General features: G+C 50.2%; 1 protein-coding gene across 4 annotated transcripts in view; it reads right to left on the bottom strand.

Annotated features, from left to right (window-relative positions):
• Positions 1–16236, bottom strand: part of add2 (adducin 2 (beta)) — a 203090-nt gene that overhangs the window by 97809 nt on the left and 89045 nt on the right. For 3 of the 4 annotated variants that reach the window (XM_085971354.1, XM_085971352.1, XM_085971351.1), the window contains exon 2: positions 11164–11206. The gene's annotated coding sequence lies outside the window, so the exon portion shown is untranslated. Of the gene's footprint in view, positions 1–11163; positions 11207–15563; positions 15583–16236 lie in introns of those variants that run through there. The other variant, XM_085971353.1, reaches the window with a different exon arrangement.

The raw sequence follows: 16236 nt of genomic DNA, 5'->3' as shown, positions 1-16236 counted from the left end.
TGACATGGTCAATAACCTTGCCAACTACAAGGTATTTTCAACTTTTGATTTAAAGAGCGCATATCATCAAGTACCGTTAAAGGACTCTGACAAAAAGTATACGGCCTTTGAGGCCAATGTTCGGCTTTACCAGTTTTGTCGCCTTCCATTTGGGATCACCAATGGGGTGGCCGTCTTTCAACGGGCAATGGATAGCCTAGTCAAACAGGAGAACTTAACGGACACTTTTCCATATCTGGATAATATCACCATTGCTGGTCATAACCAGAAGGAGCATGATACCAACCTCCAGAAATTTTTTGACGTTCTCCGTCGTCGCAACTTAACCTTAAATGAGTCCAAATCTGTGAAATCAGTACCATCAGTTAACATCCTTGGCTACTGGGTGGGCAATGGTGTCATCAAACCGGATCTGGAGCGACTTCGTCCACTTCAGGAGCTCCCTCCTCCTACGAATCTCGGCTCTCTTCGTCGGGCACTCGGCATGTTCGCCTATTATGCGAAGTGGATACCCCACTTCTCCGACAAGATCCAGCCCCTGCTTCACGCAAAGTCATTTCCATTGGAGGCAACGGCTGTTTCAGCTTTCAACCTCCTCAAGCGACAACTGGAAAAAGCCACACTTCGATGAAAATCTTCCTTTCGTGGTCGAGTGCGATGCATCGGAGGTGGCGATCTCAGCTACCTTGAATCAAGGTGGTCGACCCATTGCATTTCTGTCCAGAACTTTGCAGGGTAGCGAGCTCCATTATCCTCCTGTCGAGAAGGAGGCTACGGCCATCATCGAAGCAGTACGTAAATGGAGTCATTTTCTCGCTCGTCGCCATTTCACGCTTATAACCGATCAGCGCTCCGTGGCCTTTATGCTGGATAACCAGAAACACACTAAGATCAAGAATAACAAAATACAACTTTGGAGGATGGAATTGGCCGCCTTTGGCTACACCATACATTATCGACCCGGCAAAGAGAATGTAGTCCTGGATACCCTCATGTGTACATTCTGCTCTTCTATGTCAACTTTGACTTTTGCGGATCTTCATACTGACTTATGCCATCCTGGCGTTACCCGTTTGTTGCACTTTGTGCGATCTAAAAATCTCCCATTTTCTACGGAAGATGTGAAAAGAACTTGCTCCTCCTGTAGAATTTGTGCGGAATTAAAACCACAATTCTTCCATCCATCGGATGGTTAGCTCATACACGCTATGCAGCGACTCAGCATTGACTTTAAAGGGCCATTGCATTCCTCAACGCGAAACACCTACTTACTTACTATGGTGGACGAATATTCACGCTTTCCCTTTGCTTTCCCCTGTCCCAATATGCTTACTTCCACAGTGATCAAATGCCTCGATCAAGTCTTTTCCCTTTGCGGTACGGCCAATTTCATCCACTCTGATCGGGGTCCCTCCTTCATGTCAAGCGAACTCAAAAGTTATCTTTCCCAATGGGGAATCGCTACAAGTAAAACAACACCATATCATCCCATCATAACAGACAGGTTGAGAGATACAACGCTATCATTTGGAACGCTGTTCGTCTTGCGCTGAGGTCACACAATCTACCAGACCAGCAGTGGGAAACTATGCTCCCTGACGCGTTGCATTCCATCAGGTCTCTTCTTTCAACGTCCACCAATGTCACTCCTCATGAGCGATTCCTCAGGTTCCAGCGGCGCTCCACTCATGGGACGTCCCTACTGTCATGGTTGGCAGCCCCCGACCCCGTGCTGCTCCGAAGATTCGTCCGATCTTCCAAAAACGATCCCCACGTCGATGAGGTGGAACTAACAGATGTTAATCCCACATACGCGCACGTGTGGTACCCTGATGGCCGGGAGTCCACCGTTTCACTCCGAGATCTGGCTTCCTGTCCAACTGGTCCCACGACCCAACTGATAGAGGGACCCACAGTAATGATGCCGACACTCTGTGCTCCTTTGAGGAAGACGCCGTACCTGGGACATCAAGGGATCTGTTGGCTACTCCACCGGATCAACTCGGGGAGCCAAGCGCTCCCCACGGAATGGCCACCCGAAGCCAGGACGCTGGTCAATGCCCGGCTACCAAACAAGATGAAGCCAGCTCTGCGCCTGTGGGGACCCGCACTCGGAGTCACGATCTCCCCAGTCTCCCTCAGGTCGATCAAGGCGACACGGGCCCTGTCGATCTACCAGTACGGACCAAGCGACCCAGGGACCAAGACATGGTCCGAGGAGACGTGCCTTCCAGCCACAAAGAAAGATCTAAAAGACTGCGGCTATTCGTGGTCCGTCTAATCCGCTAGAAGGAAGTCGTCAGACTTCCAAATCTTTCAGGCGGGAAGAATGTCATGAATCTTATCATTCATGGAGAAATGACTCGAAGTAACACTGGGCGGCCAGCTGGTGGCGCCGTCCAAGGAGTATAAATACTCGGGCGTGGGCCCAGCTTGCTCAGGATGTTTCTGTAACCAGGAACTAGTGATGTAACTAGAATCTCCTGGTTGTGAAACAGCTGGTTAAAGCCTTGTTTTACACTCAAACCAAGTGCTCAGTAGTCTCTTTACATCAGGTGGTACCTGAAAGATTGCTTCAGACATATTTACTTGACAGTATTAAAGCACTTAGAAGTGGAGACTTGCATCACGCTGGATCTGCGGTCCATGCCCTTCACGTCAATAGTGCAGCTGAGGGATGAATGTGATTCTGGATGATTCACAAAGCAGCAGCAAAGTCTCTCCTCGGTGTTATAAGGTGATTCTGATCTCCCCGTGGGGAGCCCTGAAGGCAGGCAGCACTGGTTGGAGAATTGGGATCACAATATTCTTGTCCTACCTGCACTCCCTTTGAGTGCTGCTTCTCTGCTGCGAGTTTCAGATTGTAGAAACATAGAAGATAGGAGCAGGAGTAGGCCATTCGGCCCCTCAAGCCTGCTCCGCCATTCAATGAGATCATGGCTGATCATCCAAATTCAGTACCCTGTTCCTGCTTTCTCCCCATATCCCTTTAGCCTTAAGAAATCTATCTAACTCCTTCTTGAATATATTTAATGAATTGGCTTCAACTGCCTTTTGTGGTAGAGAATTCCACAGGTTCACCGCTCTCTGGGTGAAGAAATTCCTCCTCATCTCTGTCCTAAATGGCTTACCCCTTATCCTTAGACTGTGACCCCTGGTTCTGGACTCCCCCGACATCGGGAACATCCTTCCTGCATCTAGTCTGTCCAGTCCTGTTAGAATTTTATAAGTTTCAATGAGACCCCCTCTCATTCTTCTAAACTCCAGCGAGTATAAGCCCAATCGACCCAATCTCTCCTCATACGTCATTCCTGGAATTTCCTTTTATGTTCAACTGAAGAAGTGCTACTGTTTAGTTGGCTTAGAACCACTACTGGTACAAATCTTGAACTAAAAAATGATGCCAATTAAAAGTAACGTGTTTTTGTCTATACTCAGGCCAGGCTTGATCCTTGGTCTAACTGAGCTTGTTGAGTAGGATGACGACAATTGGCCTCAGTAAAGTTCCCATTTTATACTTATTTTATGACTCTTTGCAATCCAAGATTGAATGAGAATGAATAAGTTGATCAAGGTTTAACACCAACATTATATACAGCAGCAACTCTGCTTCCACTAACAGAACTCTATCTTCAGTCTTCTGGCTTCTAAGCTGTTGTCCAATTGGTACGCTGTCGGATAACGAATGTTAAAGTAATGCCTCTGAGTAACACACTCAACTGATATGAACCATGACACTGACTGAAGTAATGGACATTTCTAAATCACCACAGTTCGCAGGCCTGACTGCCATTCAGTGACTCCTGCTGAAAACTAGGTGTGTGTGGATGTGGGGTGTGTGGATGTGTGTGTGGGGTGTGTGGATGTGTGTGTGGGGTGTGTGGATGTGTGTGTGGGGTGTGTGTGGGTGTGCGGGGCGGGTGTGTGCGGGTGTGGGGGGGGGGGGTGCCGGAGGGGGGTGTGCGGGGGGGGGGGGGGGGGTCAGTGAGGAGAAGTTCAGGTGCGGCTGTGAATAAATTAAACAGCCCTTCATCATTCAGGCTCAAGATTGTGTGCCGTTAACGTGCGATTTCCCTGGAACCCAACAAACGATTAAATTCCTAGTGTATGCAGGATGTCCGAATAAAAAATGTTTTAATCGCTAATTTTCCTGGAACTTTGCCAATTTTCTACTTGTAGTTTCCACATGTACGCTGACGACACCCAGCTCTACCTCACCACCACTTCTCTCGACCCCTCCATGTTCTCTAAATTGTCAGACTGCTTGTCCGACATCCAGTTCTGGATGAGCAGAAATTTTCTCCAATTAAATATTGGGAAGACCGAAGCCATTGTTTTCGGTCCCCGTCACAAACTCCGTTCCCTAGCCACTGACTCCATCCCTCTCCCTAACATCTCTCCGAGGCTGGACCACACTGTTCTGAAGGAGGTGGCCCTAGAGATAGCGGATGCACTAAGGATGATTTTTCAGAATTCATTAGACTCGGGAACAGTGCCGATGGATTGGAGGGTAGCTAACGTTACCCCACTATTCAAAAAGGGGGGTAGGGAAAAAGCAGGTAATTACAGACCTGTAAGCCTTACATCAGTTGTGGGCAAAATGCTGGAGTCCATCATTAAGGATGAAATAGCGGAGCACTTAGCAAATGGGGACAGGATAGGACAGAGTCAACATGGATTTACAAAGGGTAAATCGTGCTTGACTAATCTATTGGAATTTTTTGAGGGAGTAACTGGTAGAATAGATGGGGGAGAGCCAGTAGATGTGGTGTACCTGGACTTCCAAAAGGCCTTCGATAAGGTCCCACATAAAAGATTAGCATGGAAAATTGAGGCTCATGGGATAAAGGGGAAAGTTTTGGCGTGGATAGGGAACTGGCTGTCAGATAGAAAACAGAGAGTTGGAATAAACGGCTCATTTTCTGAATGGCAGGCAGTAACAAGTGGGGTACCACAGGGATCTGTCCTGGGCCCCCAGCTGTTCACAATTTACATTAATGACCTGGATCAGGGAGTCGGATGCAGCATTTCCAAATTTGCAGACGACACTAAACTAGGAGGGGGGGTGGGCTCAGAGGAAGAGACCAGGAAGCTCCAGAGCGATTTGGACAGACTGGGCGATTGGGCGGATAAATGGCAGATGCACTATAATGTGGACAAGTGCGAAGTTATCCACCTTGGGTGCAGGAACGGGAGGGCAAATTATTATTTAAATGGCAATAGATTGGGAGAGGGGGAAGTACAGAGAGACCTGGGTGTTCTTGTACACCAGTCACTGAAGGCGAGCATGCAGGTGCAACAGGCGGTCAAGAAGGCAAACGGTATGCTGGCCTTCATAGCAAAAGGGTTAGAATACAGGAACAGGGATACCTTGCTGCAGCTGTACAGGGCACTGGTGAGACCACACCTCGAGTACTGTGTACAGTTTTGGTCGCCTCATCTGAGGAAGGATGTTCTTGCCATGGAGGGGGTGCAGCGGCGATTCACCAGGCTGATACCAGGAATGGCGGGAATGACCTATGAGGAGAGACTATGTAGTTTAGGGATGTACACACTGGAGTTTAGAAGATTGAGAGGGGACCTCATAGAAGTGTATAAAATTCTGACAGGTCTAGACAGACTGGATGCAGAAGGAATGTTTCCCTTGGCGGGTGAGAACAGAACTAGAGGACATAATTTAAGGATAAGGGCTAAACCATTTAGGACAGAGATGAGGGGGAATTTCTTCACTCAGAGAGTGGTGAACCTGTGGAACTCATTGCCACAGAGGGCAGTGTACGCCAGCTCATTAAATATATTTAAGAGGGAATTAGATATATTTCTACGGGCAAAAGGGGTTAAGGGTTACGGAGAGAAGGCGGGGACGGGATACTGAATTAAAGGATCAGCCATGATCTCATCGAATGGCGGAGCAGGCACGAAGGGCCGAATGGCCTACTCCTGCTCCTATCTTCTATGTATCTATGTTCGCAACCTTGGTGTCATATTTGACCCTGAATTGAGCTTCCAACCACATATCCGCAGTATAACTAAGACCGCCTATTTCCACCTCCGTAACATCGCCCGTCTCCGCCCTTGCCTCAGCTCATCTGCTGCTGAAACCCGTTGTTACCTCGAGACTTGACTATTCCAACACACTCCTGGCTGGCCTCCCACATTCTAACCTACGTAAACTTGAGGTGATCCAAAACTCGGCTGCCCGTGTCCTAACTTGCACCAAGTCCCGTTCACCCATCACCCCTGTGCTCGCTGACCTACATTGGCTCCCGGTTAAGCAACGCCTCGATTTCAAAATTCTCATCCTTGTTTTCAAATCCCTCCATGGCCTCGCCCCTCCCTATCTCTGTAATCTCCTTCAGCCCCACAACCCCTCCGAGATGTCTGCGCTCCTCTAATTCTGCCCTCTTGAGCATCCCTGATTTTAATCGCTCCACCTTTGGTGGCCGTGCCTTCTGTTGCCTGGACCCTAAGCTCTGGAATTCCCTCCCTAAACCTCTCCGCCTCGCTACCGCTCTTTCCTCCTTTAAGACGCTCCTTAAAACCTCCCTCTTTGACCAAGCTTTTGGTCACCTGCCCTAATTTCTCCTTACGTGACTCGGTGTCAAATTTTTTGTCTCCTAATACTCCTGTAAAGCGCCTTGTGATGATTTACTTCATTAAAGGCGCTATATAAATACAAGCTGTTGTTGTTGTACACTCCAAGCAGAACTCTTCATTATTTTCAATCCGCATCGAACCCTGTGTGCATTAATTTAACAAAGTAGTTTCACCCATTTTAAAACGGTGAGTGCCTTTGTTAAAACAGCACCAGCAGGAGTTTGAAGCAAAAAAAGTTATCCAATGCACTGAAAATACAGAGAGAGACTTCAACCCCTATTGCTTCCAGTCTTCCAGTTCTGTTGGCTGGATTAACAGGCGCACTTTCGATATTTCTGCAGTCTATTCAAGAATAGCTCACTTTGAAGCTAGTCACGACCTCCTGCGTGAGAGGCGAGATGTTACAGTTGCCTTTCCTTGACAAGCCAGCCTTTTCTTGCCAAATTTCAGAGCTGATAAATTTAGTAAAGTTACCGTCGTCGTGTCCAGAAATCCTTGATTAACTTGAGATGATCTGAGCAGTGCGCTGTTATTCTTACTGTCATCGTAACAGGGCTTTACAAAAACATATGAATGAGCAAAGGCCATGATGGTCACTCTTCACGTCCCTCCTAACTTGCCACTCATCCCATACCCCTCGATTCCTGCTAACTCAAGAAGATATCCCTGTCCTTGGTGAATCATTCCTCTGACTCAGCATTCACTGTGCTGGATAGCTGTTTATCTTCAGTATTTAAATAGAGAAACACATTAACCTGGTCACATTTATGTTGTGTCCTCATTGGCTTATAAGCCTGGCTACTGCTTCTGTAGAAAATGCCTCTCTCCATGTGCTGCATTAAGCAGAACAGTCAGCGTCCCTACGGCAGCCGAGAAAACTGGGTCAGACAGCAAGTGGGTGGCAATACACAGCTGCAGTGTGCTCGATTCCACCCACAGCCACTGAGTGGAGGGGGCTGTTCTCCGGAGAGGGGCCGAGCCACCGATGGGACAGTCACAAATCATTACCAATGAGGGGGGATGAGGTCAATCTGAATTCTCTTGGCTGGATTACAGCCTGAATCTTGCATCCCATCACTGTATCGATCCAACTCTCTGCACCAGCCTCAACATCAGAAACTCTTCTATTTCCTCTCTGTTTTTTGTTGCTGCCAGTGCCCAGTTAGACCTCGCTGCCTTCCTGCTCAGTGATGATTCGGGGAAGCAACCAGCTTCAGCCGATGTTGGACCAGCTCAGCTCAGTGTCTTCCTGCGGGTAGGGTGGTGGGGGCTGTCGATTACAGCAGGGTTGTTGCTCATGTACTGTCTATTCAACACCTACAGGTAAAAGTCGTTGCCTGGAATACAGGGGATGGGGGGACTTGGAGACTCTAGTTAAATGTGCCTGCACACTCAGGTTAGTATTTGTGTGATCATCTATTAAATTAATATTTCAAGGAGTTTGGTGTTAAGGATTTGTTACTGTTAGCTAGACTGGAGATAGATATAATATATATTTATATATATATACAGAACCACACAAGCCCTACAAAAGGGAATAGTTTACTTCAATAGTGTGGCTCCGTAGCATATCTCTTCCTCGCCAAAAAATTGCTGTTTTTTTTTAATGCACTAATAATGGCGAGCGGCGTGATCTCGCCATTATTTTTCCAGCAATTTCTGGACCAACGTTTGTCGGGGATGTGATAGAATCTGATATTATTAACCCAATAATGCAGCAAGACCACTTGCTGCTCAGTCTGGCCAGTGCAGAAATCAACAACAATACAAATATACAGTGAGGTGTGATGCTGGGTGGCATGTAACAAGGCAAAGCCACACACGTTTGGAGTGTGTGAACTCATAACTCACTGGTATCAGTTACTTTATACTTAGCAAGGTTGAGGATGAAGGATGTTGTGAGAGGGGGAGAGGACGAGAGGGCATAAAAAGGGGCATTTTCTCAGAGGGGGAGGAGCAAAATGGATGCATGGCAAAAGGCTCTGTATCTTGAAGCAAGATTGTTCACGGAATGAGTTAATGATCTCACCCTTCCTGCGGTGTGGCTGGGCTTGTAGAATGCCACATCCTTCCTCACCATCGGGAAGAAAAGTCAGTGGAAGAATCGCCCCTCCCCTAAGTCAAGTAGCTTCTGAGCAGCTAGTTAGAGGGTAAAATATATCGCGGGCAGGATAGCGGGGCGCCCGCAGAAGGCAGCCTTTCCACTACACCCTCAACACCTGAACTACCAAACCCACACTCTCAATTCTTAGTAACAAACTTAGTTTATGTATACTTTGTATCACTAAGAATAAATTAAAAGTTTCTAACAGCCACAGACTTCAGAAGCCTAAACTCCCAGCCAACTTGGCTGCTTTAGTGTAGGTGTCAGCCATGGCTCCATGGGTCGCACTCTTACCTGAGTCAGAAGGTCATGGGTTCAAGTCCCACTACAGAGACTTCAGCACACAATCTAGGCCGAGACTCCTTTGAGGGAGTGCTGCACTGTCGGAGGAATCGGTCACTTTCACGACCACCGGACGTCTCAAAGCGCTTTACAGCCAATGAAGTACTTTTTGAAGTGTAGTCACTGTTGTAATGTGGGAAACATGGCAGCCAATTTGCGCACAGCAAGCTCCCACAAACAGCAATGTGATAATGACCAGATAATCGGTTTTAGTGATGTTCATTGAGGGAGAAATATTGGCCAGGACACCAGGGAGAACTCCCCTGCTCTTCTTCGATATAGTGCCATGGGATCTTTTACGTCCACCATTGAGAGAGCAGACGGTTTAATGTCTCATCCGAAAGACCGCACCTCCGACAGTGCAGCACTCCCTCAGCACTGCACTGGTGTGTCAGCCTGGATTTTGTGCTCAAGTCCCGGGAGTGAGACTCGACCCCACAACCTTCGGACTAGAGGCGAGGGTGCTGCCCACTGAGCCACACCTGACACTATCTTGAAAACTGTCAAGAGCTACAATTGGTTACAGCATCCCTGGACCAGGGAGGGAAGAAAATCAGTTCGGCTTCATGCTCGTTTGCTATCTAGCAACTCCTCTAGGAAGTGTACCTGTGTAGTGACAGGACCGAACTGGGCTGTGACGCTCCTCCCCCAAGTCAAGTAGCAGGCGACGCTCACTGTCTCTAGGCTCACACTTGAAGGATGGTCCACCTGGGTGAGGTACAGGAGTAGCACCATCTCCTGGTGGATGATACCTCAGTGAGTCAGCAACTTCAGCAGGGACAGCAGAAATTAGAAGGCAAACAAGAAATCAATAAGTTGATTATTAATAGAAATGTCTGAAGGGGTCATTTCAACTGAGCCTGCCGGGCGGGAAATGGGCGGGTTCAGGTTGACAGTAAAGTTGGGTGGGGGTGTGAAACTGGCAGCCGACCCCAAACCCGCCAGGTGGGTTGGGTTAATATTACCCCCAAGCCTCTCTTCCCAGAGGGGTTGAACTTACTCTTCTAACCTGTCGCCAAGTGCATCGAAGAAGCTGATGTGCCTCAATAATTCCGAGACTCGATGTTAGCGAAACAAAATAAGGCTTTTATTAACTTAGAAAGTAACACGTAAGAGAGAGAGGTATCTTCCTTCTGGAGACTGAGGCCAGACTGAGCTAGCTTACAAAAGGGGCCAGGTATGGGCGGAGCCCTACACACACAGCACATTCCAGCACATTCCAATAAACAATACAATGAGGACTGGGGGAAGGGAAATGACACTGAAACCGACCACAGTCACAGGCAGTGATGAATGGAATATTTCATCACAGAAGCTCTCTCATTAATTTATTTAAATTCCTTCTCCTCTGCCCCAACCACCTGTCTCAGCCACAACTTACTGCAGCAGTGGGACATCTTTCTAGTTCCCACACCAGCCACCCTGTGACCTGCCAAGTACATTTGTAAATGCCGCTGAATTTGGGGCAATTTTGTAGTGTGGGCCGCTGCCCATTAGAAGCTGGGTTAAGAGTGTCTGAACTCACACATGAACCATGCAGCCAGCAATCAGAAGAGACGTCCATTGTCAGGTCAGTACCTAGTCCACTGTACGAATCGTTCCATTGTATATCAAATGAGTAGAACATAAATCCTAGTTTCTTTACGGAATATTTTTGAATCAGATGAACCTAACTTTAACCTCGGACATCCCTTCCCTAACACATCACCAGCCGACTCTCACCCAAGGTATGGGGAGGAATCAAAGAATAACATGGGGCAGGTAAAATCTAACCTCCAACAGCTTGTGTGTTGTGGGGAGTCCTCTATTCCAACTTGGTGCTTTGTTTAAAGTCTTTATACTTCATCATTTGGAACTCTCTCCACAAAGCTGTGTGGAGGCTGCAGGACTGAGATTGATAGATTGTGTTGTGTAAGGGTATCAAGAGACATTGAGCAAAGGTGGGGAAATGGAGTAGAGGTACATGTCAGCCATGATCAGACTGAATGGCGGAGCAGGCCCAAGGGTCTGAATGGCCTCCTCCTCTTCCTAAGATTCGAACAATGTTCCTCCCACCATCAGAAGCTGGATGCACCTGAGGTCATTTTCACAGTCGAGACATGGAGCACTTTTTCACTTACCTTCAATGATCTTTCTACAACAGGGAGGTGTAATCGTTTTCACCTAAACAAAAAAACAGAAATAAACAAGCATAAATACACAAAACTGATGGTCGAACATGGAGCCAACCATAATATAGTGTGAAGAGTCTTTGACGGTCAACAGCAAGATCACACCAGGAGGTTGATGAGGCTTACTGTAACACCGTAAAATGAAGGAAGAAAACAGGGACCCAGTGAGGTGGTCCTGAATTATATAACCCATGCTGAACTTTTCTCCTCTCACCCATTAGCAAACACATTAATGCTCACTGAAGCAGCACCAATCATCTACCATTACTCATCAAACTGGTCAATGTGTACGTCAACAATGTATTGTGATATGTCTATTTGAGGATACACTACACTCTGTAACTGAGCAAAAGAAATGAGGCAGGATTAAGAAGGGCAATCAGCCTTCCGTTTCTACAAGCTTTACTGTGTCTATCAACTGAAGAGAGTGCGGCAGTGGCAGTGTCACTGTCTGCACCTGCTCAGCAGTCCATGCAGTAAATGTGCACCCTGAGCTGAGCTTCCAACCCCGTATCCTCCATCACCAACCGCCTACCTCCACCTCCGTAACATCTCCACGCCTGCCTCAGCTCATCTGCTGCTGAAACCCTCATCCATGCCTTTATTACCTCCAGACTTGACTATTCCAACACACTCCTGGCCAGCCTCCCACATTCCATCCTATGTAAACTTGAGCTCATCCAAACCTCTGCTGCCCCGTGTCCTAACTCACACCAAGTCCCGTTCACCCATCACCCGCTGTGCTCACTGCCCCGTGTCCTAACTCGCACCAAGTCCCGTTCACCCATCACCCCCTGTGCTCACTGCCCCATGTCCTAACTCACACCCAGTCCCGTTCGCCCATCACCCCCTGTGCTCACTGCCCCGTGTCCTAACTCGCACCCAGTCCCGTTCGCCCATCACCCCCTGCTCACTGCCCCGTGTCCTAACTCACACCCAGTCCCGTTCACCCATCACCCCCTGTGCTCACTGCCTCGTGTCCTAACTCACACCCAGTCCCGTTCACCCATCACCCCGTGCTCACTGCCCCGTGTCCTAACTCGCACCCAGTCCCGTTTGCCCATCACCCCGTGCTCACTGCCCCGTGTCCTAACTCACACCCAGTCCCGTTCACCCATCACCCCCTGTGCTCACTGCCCCGTGTCCTGACTCGCACCCAGTCCCATTCACCCATCACCCCCTGTGCTCACTGCCCCGTGTCCCAACTCACACCCAGTCCCGTTCGCCCATCACCCACTGTGCTCACTGCCCCGTGTCCTAACTCACACCAAGTCCCACTCGCCCATCACCCCGTGCTCACTGCCCCGTGTCCTAACTCGCACCAAGTCCCGTTCACCCATCACCCCGTGCTCACTGCCCCGTGTCCTAACTCGCACCAAGTCCCGTTCACCCATCACCCCCTGTGCTCACTGCCCCGTGTCCTAACTCACACCCAGTCCCGTTCACCCATCACCCCCTGTGCTCACTGCCCCGTGTCCTAACTCACAGCCAGTCCCGTTCACCCATCACCCACTGTGCTCACTGCCCCGTGTCGTAACTCACACCCAGTCCCGTTCACCCATCACCCCGTGCTCACTGCCCCGTGTCCTAACTCACACCCAGTCCCGTTCACCCATCACCCCGTGATCACTGCCCCGTGTCCTAACTCACACCCAGTCCCGTTCACCCATCACCCCGTGCTCACTGCCCCGTGTCCTAACTCACACCCAGTCCCGTTCACCCATCACCCCCTGTGCTCACTGCCCCGTGTCCTAACTCACACCCAGACCCGTTCACCCATCACCCCGTGCTCACTGCCCCGTGTCCTAACTCACACCCAGACCCGTTCACCCATCACCCCCTATGCTCACTGCCCCGTGTCCTAACTCGCACCCAGTCCCGTTCACCCATCACCCCCTGTGCTCACTGCCCCGTGTCCTAACTCACACCCAGTCCCGTTCACCCATCACCCACTGTGCTCACTGTCCCGTGTCCTGACTTACACCCAGTCCCGTTCACCCATCACCCCCTGTGCTCACTGCCCCGTGTCCTAACTCACACCCAGACCCGTTCACCCATCACCCCGTGCTCACTGCCCCGTGTCCTAACCCACACCCAGTCCCGTTCACCCTTCACCTCCTGTGCTCACTGCCCCGTGTCCTAACTCACACCCAGTCCCGTTCACCCATCACCCCGTGCTCACTGCCCCGTGTCCTAACTCACACCCAGTCCCGATCACCCATCACCCCTGTGCTCGCTGACCCGTGTCCCAACTCGCACCAAGTCCTGTTCACCCATCACCCCTGTGCTCGCTGACCCGTGTCCTAACTCGCACCAAGTCCCGTTCACCCATCACCCCTGTGCTCGCTGACCGTGTCCTAACTCGCCCCGAGTCCCGTTCACCCATCACCCCCTGTGCTCACTGCCCCATGTCCTAACTCACACCCAGTCCCGTTCACCCATCACCCCCTGTGCTCACTGCCCCGTGTCCTAACTCGCACCCAGTCCCGTTCACCCATCACCCGCTGTGCTCACTGCCCCGTGTCCTAGCTCGCACCCAGTCCCGTTCACCCATCACCCGCTGTGCTCACTGCCCCGTGTCCTAGCTCGCACCAAGTCCCGTTCACCCATCACCCCTGTGCTCGCTGACCCGTGTCCTAACTCGCACCGAGTCCCGTTCACCCATCACCCCTGTGCTCGCTGCCCGTGTCCTAACTCACACCGAGTCCCGTTCACCCATCACCCCTGTGCTCGCTGACCCGTGTCCTAGCTCACACCCAGTCCCGTTCACCCATCACCCCCTGTGCTCACTGCCCCGTGTCCTAACTCGCACCCAGTCCCGTTCACCCATCACCCGCTGTGCTCACTGCCCCGTGTCCTAGCTCGCACCAAGTCCCGTTCACCCATCACCCCTGTGCTCGCTGACCCGTGTCCTAACTCGCACCGAGTCCCGTTCACCCATCACCCCTGTGCTCGCTGACCCGTGTCCTAACTCGCACCAAGTCCCGTTCACCCATCACCCATGCTCGCTGACCGTGTCCTAACTCGCCCCGAGTCCCGTTCACCCATCACCCCGTGCTCACTGCCCCGTGTCCTAACTCGCACCCAGTCCCGTTCACCCATCAACCCCTGTGCTCACTGCCCCGTGTCCTATCTCGCACCCAGTCCCGTTCACCCATCACCCGCTGTGCTCACTGCCCCGTGTCCTAACTCGCACCAAGTCCCGTTCACCCATCACCCCTGTGCTCGCTGACCCGTGTCCTAACTTGCACCGAGTCCCGTTCACCCATCACCCCGTGCTCACTGCCCCGTGTCCTGACTCGCACCCAGTCCCGTTCACCCATCACCCCCTGTGCTCACTGCCCCGTGTCCTGACTCGCACCAAGTCCCGTTCACCCATCACCCCCTGTGCTCACTGCCCCGTGTCCTGACTCGCACCAAGTCCCGTTCACCCATCACCCCTGTGCTCACTGCCCCGTGTCCTAACTCGCACCCAGTCCCGTTCACCCATCACCCCTGTGCTCACTGCCCCGTGTCCTAACTCGCACCCAGTCCCGTTCACCTATCACCCCTGTGCTCGCTGCCCGTGTCCTAACTCGCACCAAGTCCCGTTCACCCATCACCCCTATGCTCGCTGACCTACATTGGCTCCCGGCGTGGCAATGCCTCAATTTTAAAATTCTCTTCTTGTGTTCAAATCCATGACCTCGCCCCCTACCTTTTGTTGCAATCTCGTCCAGCCTACAACCCCCCGAGATCTCTGCTGTCATCCAATTGTAGTCTCTTGCACATCCTTCAGCTGCCTAGGCCCTAAGCTCTGGAATTCCCTCCCTAAACCTCTCTGTTTCTCTCTCCCCATTTAAGACACTCCTTAAAACCAATCTTTGGATCTCCTGTCCTAATATCTTTGTGGCTCGGTGTTAAATTCTGTTTGATAATCACTCCTGTGATGTGCCTTGGGACATTGTACTATGCTAAAGGCGCTATATAAATACAAGGTGCTGTTGTTAACTGGCAAAGAGCAATTTTCGTCCCATTGTCTTGTGATGTCTGGGACTTGGATTTGAAAACTCTGAGCTCACTCTGAAAAGAGAAGGCCCCTCGTTAATAGCGGCAGTGCTCCAGTGTGGAATGACTTTGGACTGGCTCAACCCAGCCCCTTGGAAAAGAAAACGGAGAAGAGTTTCATTCACCGGCACAGCCAGCTCTCTGCGCACAAACACTCGCTCACTGCTGCAACATTTGTTCCATAAAAATTACTCCATAAAGTTCAGAATTGAAAAAATGTCAGCTGAACATCCTCTCCACTCTTGCCCCGTTTCCTCTTATAAGATACTGCCTGCCCAGAGATCTCGACCCAGATTAGTTACCGTTTACTGCAACCGGTCGCTGGTCTTTCCTTCTTTCTCCTTCCTTCCTTCTCTCTCTCTCTCTCTCTTTCTTATTCCCCAATCAACAAACAGAAGCCCTCTGGCACAAGCTACCAATCATTACATTGTGAAATCCAGTGACAACATCGCAGATCATTGCAAAACATGTTACTGGGGAAAGATCAGTGAAACGTTCGGCTCCACCCTGTTGCTGCAAAGGCGGTGTTATTGCAGAAATGGCAAGGGATCCGACATCACTTCTCTTCAAACTGAGTTCAGTCTGTACATGAAGGGGTTCAGTTGCAAATTGTTACTGGTACTGAGCCCCGAGGATCAAAGACAAAACAGCATCAGCACTGCTTGTGAAGGAGGTGCAAGTCCAAGTCCTGGCCCACATTGGGTGGTGGTGTTTGCTAAATGTGTCACATGCTTTTCACTGGGTGTTGCCAATGGCCACATCCCTTAATGCCTTCATCTGCTGATTCACGAGAAACCTTTGTGGGACAGGTCAAAATAAATCATCAGGTTCTTCAAGCGCACAGTGTGTGTCAACAGGAACTATTGTTCCATTGTCTAGCATGGTTATTTCTTTAGATTCCGACATTACAACGGTGACTACATGGCAAAAGTACTTCATTGACTGTGAAGTATTTCCAAAAGGCATCTGATAAGG

This window comes from Somniosus microcephalus, chromosome 30 (assembly GCF_052327205.1).
Source record: "Somniosus microcephalus isolate GS21.2 chromosome 30, FLI_Smic_1.0, whole genome shotgun sequence".
NCBI classification, from domain to species: Eukaryota; Metazoa; Chordata; class Chondrichthyes; order Squaliformes; family Somniosidae; genus Somniosus; species Somniosus microcephalus.
This window is presented reverse-complemented; position numbering and strand designations above follow the sequence as displayed.